Source organism: Megalobrama amblycephala, linkage group LG7 (assembly GCF_018812025.1).
Source record: "Megalobrama amblycephala isolate DHTTF-2021 linkage group LG7, ASM1881202v1, whole genome shotgun sequence".
Taxonomy (NCBI): domain Eukaryota; kingdom Metazoa; phylum Chordata; class Actinopteri; order Cypriniformes; family Xenocyprididae; genus Megalobrama; species Megalobrama amblycephala.
Window position 1 is genome coordinate 23684429 of NC_063050.1, and position 11185 is coordinate 23695613.

Sequence of the window (11185 nt, forward strand, 5' to 3'; positions counted from 1 at the left end):
TTTTATTTGTTTGTATTACTTTTTATTAATTTAAACGCAAATAAATAAATAATAAAAAGTAAAAGCAACATTTTATTATGAATTATGAACAGATCTTCAGTTACTAATGTGTTAATCCACAAGTCTTGTAATTTCTCCAAAAAAATGTACATAATAAACTGTCAATGAGAACTTTTACACTGTAAAAAATCTCAACTCATTATTTTGTTTTTTGTTTTGGGCTTTGAGTTTAATTTATTCACAAATAACTTTTTTTTTCACAGATTTTTTTTTTTTTTTTTTTAATTTGCCAAAAATACATTTAATTATATCAATTGGACAAATTAAGTAAATTAAGTTTAGTTTGCTAAAAAAAAAAAAGAAAAGAAAGAAAAAAAGTAGGCCTAGTAGAGCTAGTCAATCACAAACTGTCTATACCAGTCTCTGAATTACAAAACGAAAAAAAGACAGTCCATCATCCCTGTAGAAAATCAGTTATATCTTCTACAAACGAAATGCACAACTAAATCAATAATGTTATTCAAGACAGTCTTCCTGAAACTCCTCAGTGTTTAATGTCAAGAATCAGCCTACAAGAAGAAGTCATATATTGATGCAAAACAATTTATTCTTCATTAACAATCCAGCGCCATGCGTTTATCATGTTTCTGAGTGCGGGAGCTCATGGAACTATAATATCAGTGGCGGCGTTGGCGGAAGGAGACCATCGAGAGTAGGAGTGCTGCTAGCGCAGATTACGTCACGCGGTTGGCGACAGAATGTCTGAGTGAGGCGCGAGTAAGCTACACGTGAATGTGAAATCTGGGAAAACACTGCGAGCTGAGAGTGCGTTTCAAGAAGTGTGCAGAATTATAAAACAGTTCTTATATGTCCAAAATTGGTCACATAATTGTTTTAATTTATTAGGGTTTTTTTTTTTTCTTTTACAATATTGTGACTTGCAAGGGTCATATAGAAGCTGCAGCTTGGACATCAGGCCTACTTGTTCTCACTTTATTTGCATAGCTTCTTATAAGCAGATTTTTACAGTCACTGCATTGGATTCATTATCATTTTTCTACAAGTAAGTAACAATATGGATGTAAAATTCATTGAGACTTACTCAAAAAAGCATCCTTAAAGCTTTCCAATCACGGCATGCTATGAAATGTGTACATTGCATGTGCAGCTGTGCATAGCTATTATTTAAATTGTCATTATGAAAAGGACTAGACACAGACACTAATGTATTTTCAAAGACATCATTATGAAAATGTTTTTGCTTAATGACATACACCTAGCTTTTAGGATAAAGTCGCCTCCTAATAAGCGAGCAAACTACAATGCTCATCTTGTCTCCCACTGTGCTGCTGTCAGGTGCACTTTCAATTTGAGTCCTTTTGTCTTAGCAGTATCACCCACTGCTGAGGAGGGAGGAGAGGTCGTCGGAGGGCCTCTCACCTCTGCCACTGAGCCTTCATTCACCCTCATCACAATGGAGCCGGACGGAATGTGAGGTAGTGCTGAAAAACTATGCCCACGTTCTGCTTATCGAAGAACAGTATTGTGAGGCTCGACCTAAAGAAACTGACTCTAAATCAGTGGGGTTTTTTTTCATTTCTTTTTTGGGGAGCCAAGCTGTGCACTTGCTTATACTGTATGCGTCTCATTTGTGCTTTGGTGCCATCAGCGGTCTTTGGCACACCACTGGTGTTTTCAGTAATGCTAGGCATGATGGCAGAGAATCAGGCAGCTCGCATTTCAAACAGGCGCCTCCATTGACAACATGCTCCTGCACTTCTAGAAATAATGTCTGGAGTGGTAATATTTAAATACTGTCTCCAAGGGCTTTTATTTTATTTATCCTGCGAACCTTCATACGCCACAGACTATAAAGTCACCTGCATGAGTACATGTTAATTTGTTGCATTCAGTGTCAAGTAAAGTCATATCACAAGTTTATTTATATAGCTCTCTATACAATACAGATTGTTTCAAAGCATCTCTCTTAAAAATAAAAAATCCAAAAGGGTTTTTTCACAGTGATGCCACAGAAGAACCATTTTTGGTTCCCTTAAGAACCTTTCAGTGTTCTTAACAATTTTGAAAGAACCATTTTTTTCTTAAGAGTGAAGAACCCTTTTCTATTATAAAGAACTTTTTGTGCAATGGAAAGTTTTCATAGATGTTAAAGGTTCTTCAGGGAACCATTAATGCCAATAATTTTTTAAGAGTGCAATAAACAAGAAAGCGGTATTAAAGGGTTAGTTCACCCAAAACTGAAAATTCTGTCATTTATTACTCACCCTCATGTCGTTCCACACCCATAAGACCTTCATTCATCTTTGGAACACAAATGAAGATATTTTTTATAAAATACGATGGCTCAGTGAGGCCTCTATTGCCAGCAAGATAATAAACACTTTCAGATGCCCAGAAAGCTACTAAAAACATATTTAAAACCGTTAATGTGACTACAGTGGTTCAACCTTAAAGGTCCCGTTTTTCGTGGTTTTTTGAAGCTTTGATTGTGTTTATAGTGTGCAATATAACATGTGTTCATGTTTCGCGTGTAAATAAACACAGTATTTTTCACATAATTTACTTATCTGTATACCACTGTTTCCACTGTCATAAAAACGGGCTGATGACTTCCTTGTTCTATGAAGTCCCTCCTTCAGAAATACGTAACGAGTTCTGATTGTGCCAGCGGTTCCTGTGTTGTGATTCGACAGCAGCTCTTAGCGCATCTTGCCCGGAAAAGTCACGCCTCTTACCATAACGTGGAGATGCACGCGCTCAGTTTTATTGTAAACATGTCTTTAATTTTACACTGAGCCATTGGATTTTATCAAAAATATCTTGTAATTCCGAAGAATTTGTGTTTCGAAGATGAACGAAGGTCTTATGGGTGTGGAACGACATGAGGGTGAGTAATTAATGACAGAATTTTCATTTTTGGGTGAACTAACCCTTTAATGTTGCAAAGTTCTTCAGTTATGAAACAAATACAATTTCAGCTGTAAAGCAGCTCTAAAAAGACAATAGTGTCATCATCCAGCTCAGTTTAGTTCACTGTTGATTCAGTTTAGTTCAATAACAATGTGAATATTGCCAAGTTTATTAGTTATGAAGCGAATTCAGTTCAACTATAGCAGCTCTACAGAAGATAATAGTGTCATTAAGTCAGTTTAGTTATTTCAGTTTAGTTCAATAATAGTACAAACTTAGTTAATCAAATTATGAAACAATATTAAACCAGCTATACGCAGCTCTACAGAAGGCAATAGTGTTGTTATTCAGCTCAAGCCAATTCAGTGTGGATTCAGTTCAGTTCAATAATATGTCTTAAAAATTATGGAACAGCATTAAAGGAACATTCAATGCATGTTAAGCAACAAAAAAGTAAAAAAAAAAAAAAAAAAAAAAAAAAAAATCAAGGTAACGGTGAGGCACTTACAAGTGAATGGTAATAAACACTTATAAAATTGAATGGGGACATTTCTTGAAGGATTTAAAACCAGAAATGGGAAGCTAATAATTTTAAAATGCACGTTCATTCTTCTGTTAAAACTTGTGTATTATTTGAGCTGTAAAGTTGTTCTTGTCATTTTTATGGTCGTTTTAGGCATTATCATGGCACCAAAGCTGTATGACTATCCGGAAAAGTTGAGTTAGTGATTTGGTTCAGGCTAAAGTCATGTCAACATGCATATTGTTTAAGTCTTGTGACTAAACTATTGAAAGAGTGAGTATTCTAATATTTACAAACTGGCTCTATTCACTTCTTTTGTACTCTAAGTGCTTCACCAGATTTAATCCAGATTTAGCTTCTTCTTCTTCCTTTTTTTTTAAGCAAAAGTAGGGCCAAGTTGAAATTCATTTTTGTGGTTATTGGACTTAGCTACTTTTGAACCTGGAATGTTCCTTTAAGTTGTTTTTCCTTGAATGCCTTAAATATCCTATAAAAATATACCTTTTCCACCAGTAGTTCTGAAGGTATGTGGGTTAAGAGATGAGAGAACACAGTGGCCTTGACAGCTGACCGTGCCTCCTATTTTCCTCCCTGATAGGATAACAACTTTGTTGACTGGCATTTGTTCAAATGGACAATATGTTATTTGTAAATGGGCGGCATGTAAGATGAAGCCCCCCACCCTGGCCTGGCTAGAGTTAACCCCTTTCCCCATCATCAGCAATCCCCATGGCTGCTAGGAGGGTGGTCTGCCTTACCCCAGGGTGGAGAGAGGAATAAGAGGACAATTGTGGGGCTTTGCACAAGGCTCAAGAGGCTGGAACAGCTGCCATGGTCACTTGGTGGAGGGCTTGCATACTGAAGACCAAGCTAGTGTAAAAGCATTTGTCAAGGTCGTCCTTGTCATTTCAGTGATAAAAAGCCCATTGAGAATAGTTTTGCAAACACATCATTGATTTATTGTTATCCAAAGAAATTGGTTGGCACTAAACTTTAGCTTTACACTGCAATTTTTTTTTTTTTTATAGGAAAAAAAAAAAAAAAACGAAAAATGCTTTGAAAAGTATGAAATTTTAAATGTTCGACCATTGCATTATTAAGTAATTTTACTGTAAAATACCATTAAATTTAGGATTTTTCCAAGTAAAATCTATGATATTATTTATAGTGAAAAACAATTAAAGTACATTATCAGAAGTGATTAAATTTTATTTAAATAGTTTTGTTTCTTCTTACTTTTGTTATCAGTTCAAGTTAATTGGGGTGTTTCGTGTTACATTTTATATAATTTATTATTTAGATAATGTTTATTGCATAATTTTTTTTTTGTGTCGTGACTCGTGTGTACCCTGATGGTGTTTTGTATTGTGTGTATGTCCCTGTCTATATACAAGTATTGGCCAGGTTTTATGGACTGCTCAGTTACAATGAGCTCTGATTCATTATATGGTACCACCTTTATTATGATGGTAGGTTATCACATTTCATGATAAAAAGCTGATTTTTATAGTCTCAGTATATTGATATTAACATTATATCACTTAAAGGCACAATATGTAATATTTTTTGATAATAATATCCAAAAACCACTAGAAGAGTATTGTATATTTTGTTGACTTGTGTATTTACATTTTCCCAGATGTTTCCAAGAATGTTTAAATCCATTGAAATAAGCTATTTTAACCAGGACACAGACCGTGTCTGTGCGTCGCCTATAATGACATCATACCTGCGTTATCCTCAATTTCCGGTTTTATTTCGTAGAAACCATGGAAACACCAAAGACGCTTTAATATATTATGTGTTTTATTGGACAAGGGAACAACTATTTGGATACATTTACAGAAAACTAATCATTGTTACATAGCACAAAACATTTTTATTGTTTGAATCTCGTTTTCTTGATTATATTAAAGGTGCCCTAGAATTAAATATTGAATTTATATTGGCATAGTTGAATAACAAGAGTTCAGTACATGGAAATGACATACACTAAGTTTCAAACTCCATTGTTTCCTCCTTCTTGTATAAATCTCATTTGTTTAAAAGACCTCCGAAAAACAGGCGAATCTCAACATAACACAGACTGTTACGTAACAGTCGGGGTGTACGCCCCCAATATTTGCATATGCCAGCCCATGATCAAGGCATTTACACAAGGGCAGAACGTCTGGATGTGCACAGCTGAATCATCAGACTAGGTAAGCAAGCAAGAACAATAGTGAAAAATGGCAAATGGAGCAATAATAACTGACATGATCCATGATAACATGATATTTTTAGTGATATTTAGGAATTGTCTTTCTAAATGTTTTGTTAGCATGTTGCTAATGTACTGTTGAATGTGGTTAAAGTTATTACTGTATTCACGGAGACAAGAGAGCCGTCGCTATTTTCATTTTTAAACACTTGCAGTCTGTATAATGCACAAACACAACATCATTCTTTATAAATCTCTCCAACAGTGTGCAATGTTAGCTTTAGCCACGCAGCACTATCAAACTCCTTCAGAATCAAATGTAATACATCCAAATAAATACTATACTTACATGATCCGATGTATGCAAGCAGCATGCATGACGAACATCTTGTAAAGATCCATTTTGAGGGTTATATTAGCTGTGTGAACTGTGTTTATGCTGTTCAAGGCAAGCGCGAGCTCCGGGGGAGGGGGAGCACGAAAATTAAAGGGGCCGCAACCTATATATCGGTGCATAGTTAATGATGCCCCAAAATAGGCAGTTAAAAAAATTAATAAAAAAAAATCTATGGGGTATTTTGAGCTGAAACTTAACAGACACATTCAGGGGACACCTTAGACTTATATTACATCTTTTAAAAAGAAGTTCTAGGGCACCTTTAATATGACATTCTAATATCGATCTAGCACTGAGCGAACGCACAGAGTAACATTATAACATTTTCAACACACTCAAATTGATCTAATATGATAAAACAGTGTTGCATTACCCCACATACCAGAATAAGACCGGAAGAAGCAGAAGTGGCGACTATTGCATAATAAAAGTTCCGCTGCTCTAGAGGCGTGTGTCTCTCGTCTCTCATTAGCAATCGCTCCAGCAGCCTCGTTCAGCTCCAACATCACTTGGTCCTGCTCTGCTTCATACTACAGTAATGTTAATAATCTCATCCATGAACATGATTTCTGCCCGAGTCCCATCGGATTATTTTCCACTGGCTGTGAGGTGAAGAAGACATCTCCCATGATTCAGCACTCTATCTCTGCGTCATCAAGCTATGCCTTTGTTTTGAATAGGCGACCTCTAGCAGCGAAAAACTACATATTGTGCCTTTATTCAAATATATTTTATAAGTTGTAAAATATACAAATTACCAATTTGCTATCCTGTGATACCTGAAAGACTGTCACTGGATTTTTTTTTTTTTTTTTTTTTATGAATTTCTGGCAACTACAGCTGCTGGTTTATTAAAGGCATCTTGAGACATGCTTTCTGATGATGACTCATGGTGTTTATGTAGTAGTTCAAGAAGATCAGTTAATTAGTCCTTGTTTGTAACTGCATACCATTCTCTCTGGTGATGCTGTAACACACACACACACACACACACACACACGTTGAGTTTCCATGTTTTATGGTGACATTCCACAGGCATAATGATTTTTATCCTGTACAAACTGTGTATTCTATCCCCTAACCCTAAACCTACCCATCTCAGAAAACTTTCTGCATTTTTTCAATTTTCAAAAAACATTACTTTGTTTGATTGATAAGCTGTTTTTGAAAAAAAAGACTTATAAGTTGTTTTCCTTATGGGGACCAAAAAATGTCTCCACAAGGTGAATGATTTCTGGTATTGCCATCCTTGTGGGATGATCACACACACACAAACTCAACTGAGCAGTTGACTTTTACCCTCATTCTGAGCTTTAATGATGGTCTTTTTGAAGGACTAAAGTCATGACGTCAAATAGTAGAGCAGATCACTGGGTCAGTTTCACAACCATTTAATTGACTCATCGGGGACCACAAGACCCCAGACAGGACAAATAAATTCTACACATGAGCAATGTCATAATATTGTTGACTAATAAAAAGGCAAAACATTAACTCACATAATTTATACTTTAAAAATGCTATAGACGTGAATAACATCAAAAAATACACTAACACTCTGTTCATTTGTCAGGTTAGTGGTGCTATTGTTTGCATGATCAGCAAGTATAATTCCTGCATTACATCATGCGCCTTTGAAGATGAAATTATATTTTTATTCCCATATCACAGATGTTCCTTCAATTCAACATTGTAAGGTAATTATTTTTATTCCCATCTCACAGATGTTCCTTCAATTCAACATTGTACAGTAATTTCTCAAGAGACGAGAGCTGTGGTGCTACGTCCATCTGGAGATATTGTAAGCGATAGTCCTCTGACATCATCCTTTCCTGTGGCGTATTCTAAACAGAGTCCTGTGTGGTGAAAATAGCTCTGGCTGTAAACAAAGCTTCCATGTCTGATTTGCTTTTCTTAGAAAGGAATAATAGTATATGCACTTTAATGCCAAAGAAAACATAGAAGAGAAGACTACAACAGTTAGCAAGAGAATAACTCACACCATGAAGCTTATATTACAACAAAAACCATATCCACCCTAAACTCATTTCCATCTGCAAAGCATGTTACACATGACTTCTACAATGCAAATATGTACGCTGTAAGCTTGAGCTAAAAACATAAAGAGACAGTGAATCCCACCAGCCCATTCAAACCATACAGAATATAGTGGAATATACTAAATATAGAAAACAAATTTAAAACTTATTTTATGTTACATGTGATTATAGTAACAGCACATTATGCATAATTACATGCAACTAACCCTATAGTAACATGTTACTCAGTACTTATCTGTATTTTTACACCATAACAAGGACACCTTAATATAAAGTATAACCAAAAAAATGCATAGAAACCACAACTTTAAAGTACATATAAGGCTGTTACAATCTTAGTGACATGGTTTTCCTTTGAGTTCTCAACTGAGAGCGTGCAAGACATTGTATGCAATGATGTCATCCTCATCGCTTCATTGATCGTAGCTGCCATGGCTACCACAGTGCTGTAACTGTAGCAGTTGTAGGTCAAAGGTCACAAAGATAGCCCAGCAATTGAATTTATGGGAGGGCTTGTAGGTGTCTGGTTTTCCCATTCACCCCCACACCACTTTGTTGATGCTAAAGCTGCCTTTCCCTTCCTGTCCTTCTCACTCTCTCCCTCCTTCTTCCAATCAGTAGAAATTGAGTACACTGAAACAAAACACACAAGCAAAAGCACCTGACCGGCTACCTTTCCAATGATAACCTCTGCCCAGTACAGATCCCCGTTTGCAAACATTTCTGCAGGAATGCTATGTTTTTGACCACTAGGGCTGTAACGATATGCGATATGAAACCGAAATCGCGATACGCAGGTCCACGAACCTGTATCGCGATGTGAGAAGGCAGAATCGCGACACACCCCTTCCAACTCCCAGAGTTATCCTTCCTGTCCAGATCCAATGCTACCACATTTTTAAATTACTATAAGTATTAGGGGTGTAACGATTTATCGTAGATGGTGTGTCTCAATCAGCTCTCTAGTTCAGTAAGTGTTTCGGGCACACATTGAATCTTGCAAGCAGGTTTAAACGTTTCTCATGTCAGTCTCTTGCATGGTCGCGTGAGAAAAGTCGTGGCTTTCTTTCACCGCAGTGCACAGCAATAGCTGTGCTCACAGAAAAGCAAAAGACGCTTGTGATGCTTTGCTTTAAGTTAGGGGCCGTTCACATATTGCGTCTTTTCCGCGTGCAAGTCAGTTATTATTTTCAAATGTAGCCGCGCGGCAGGCGCGCTCATAATGGGATCAACGCGGTCGCGACGCGCATGCAATTCTCAACTTCTCAGAATGCCGCAAGGGCACCGCAGGTCGTGTGACAAGAATCAACCGATCAGCTATGGCCTTTCCTTAACAAAACATCAAAAGCTCAGCCGAACAGCTGATCATAGCTGATCATACCTGTTCATGGTGGTTTTTATATCTTATCTCCATCAATATATCTCGTAGTAAAACTAATGCAAGGGCTAGAAATCATTTATCCTTTGCAGAAACATCCTGATCCTCTTGGAGAGCTCAGTTCATGGTTGCATAGCAACGGCCGACGCCACAGGAGCGCAAGCGCTTTGGAAAGGAGAAGAAGCGGTGCGGCCGCGCCTTCCACGCGTTTTTAGACGCGATATGTGAACGGCCCCTATTCATAATTCTAAGTTCATGTTAAATTTAACATTTTTTTTCAGTGACAGACAGCCCTATTCAACTGTTAATTTGAATACAGAAGGTTTTTATTAAAATTTTATATTTATTTATTTTATTGAAATGTGATCTTGTATGTAAGGAAAATTATTGAAATTTGTTCATGTTTTTTTAATAAATCTTGTTTGAATTTCAGTTTCATTTTGTTCAAAATATCGTGATACGTATCGTATCGTGAACTCTGTATCGAGATACGTACCGTATCGTGACCTGAGCGTATCGTTACACCCCTATTGACCACACAATACTGATATTCTAAATATGATGTCATTGAGAACATATATTCTAATTACAACAATAGAAAGTTTCCACAAGTAAGCAAGATATCAATGCTGATGTTTTTGCAGAGAACAATGAAAAAGGAAAAATAGCATGCATAACTCACTGGGTCACTGTATTATGTAAACATGTCCTGTACTGTACAAATCATCAGTGATAAAACACTCCTTCTTATGCCACATTTGATTAGGATGACCACATTCGTGTGGGAACACTTTTAAAAATAAAAGTTCCAATAGGGGGTTTTCACAGTGTTTAAGTACTGTTTGCTTCCAAAAAACAGTACTTAAAAGAACCATGTGTTTGTTTTTTTCTTAGTGTAAAAAACTTTAAAAATTTTAAAAACCTTTTTCCACTATAAAGAATCTTTTGTGGAATGAAAAAGTTCTGTGGATATTAAACATTCTTCATGGAACCATAGATTAAGAACCTATTTTATAAAATCAAAATGGACAATTGTTATTTTTATGAAATATTGCAGTATTTATTACAAATGATTTACTGTGCACATTATTATTATTATTATTATTATTATTATTTTAATTTATAAACTTCCCCTCCCCCTTGCAGTGACTTCTCTTCTCTGATGAAGTTTCCCGATGGACAATATCAAGTCCAGCACTTCATATTTTCTTGTTAGAGAAGCTGTTTCACTCGGATACATCATACTAGGGGGAAAAAGACTATCGCAAATTCCATTTTGTGCCGTTTCATAGGTAAAATATTCTCAATTATGTCAATAAAATAATACTAATAAAAACAATATACCTGGCAAAACCTGGCTGCATTGCTCTGATTTATTTCAGCATCCCAAAAGGAACCCTTTGGGATTGGGATTTAAAGGATTAGTCCACTTTCAAATAAAAATTTCCTGATAATTTACTCACCCCCATGTCATCCAAGATGTCCATGTCCTTCTTTCTTCAGTTGAAAAGAAATTAAGGTTTTTGATGAAAACATTCCAGGATTATTCTCTTTATAGTGGACTTCAATTGGCCCCAAACGGTTGAAGGTCAAAATTACACTTTCAGTGCAGCTTCAAAAGGAATTTAAACGATACCAGACCAGGAATCTTATCTAGCGAAACGATTGGCCATTTTCTAAAAAAAAAATTAAAAAT

At 36.1% G+C, this 11185-nt stretch overlaps 1 long non-coding RNA gene across 2 annotated transcripts; it reads left to right on the plus strand.

The window, feature by feature from the left end:
* Positions 1 to 279: 279 nt before the first annotated feature.
* On the plus strand, positions 280 to 10842 carry LOC125272078. 2 transcript variants are annotated; one of them, XR_007185762.1, is made up of 4 exons: positions 280 to 1063; positions 1389 to 1496; positions 7776 to 7852; positions 10636 to 10842. It is a non-coding gene; the product is annotated as an uncharacterized LOC125272078 (long non-coding RNA). The 2 variants fall into 2 exon arrangements; XR_007185763.1 differs by having other exon boundaries at positions 281 to 1063; positions 1392 to 1496.
* Positions 10843 to 11185: the final 343 nt, after the last annotated feature.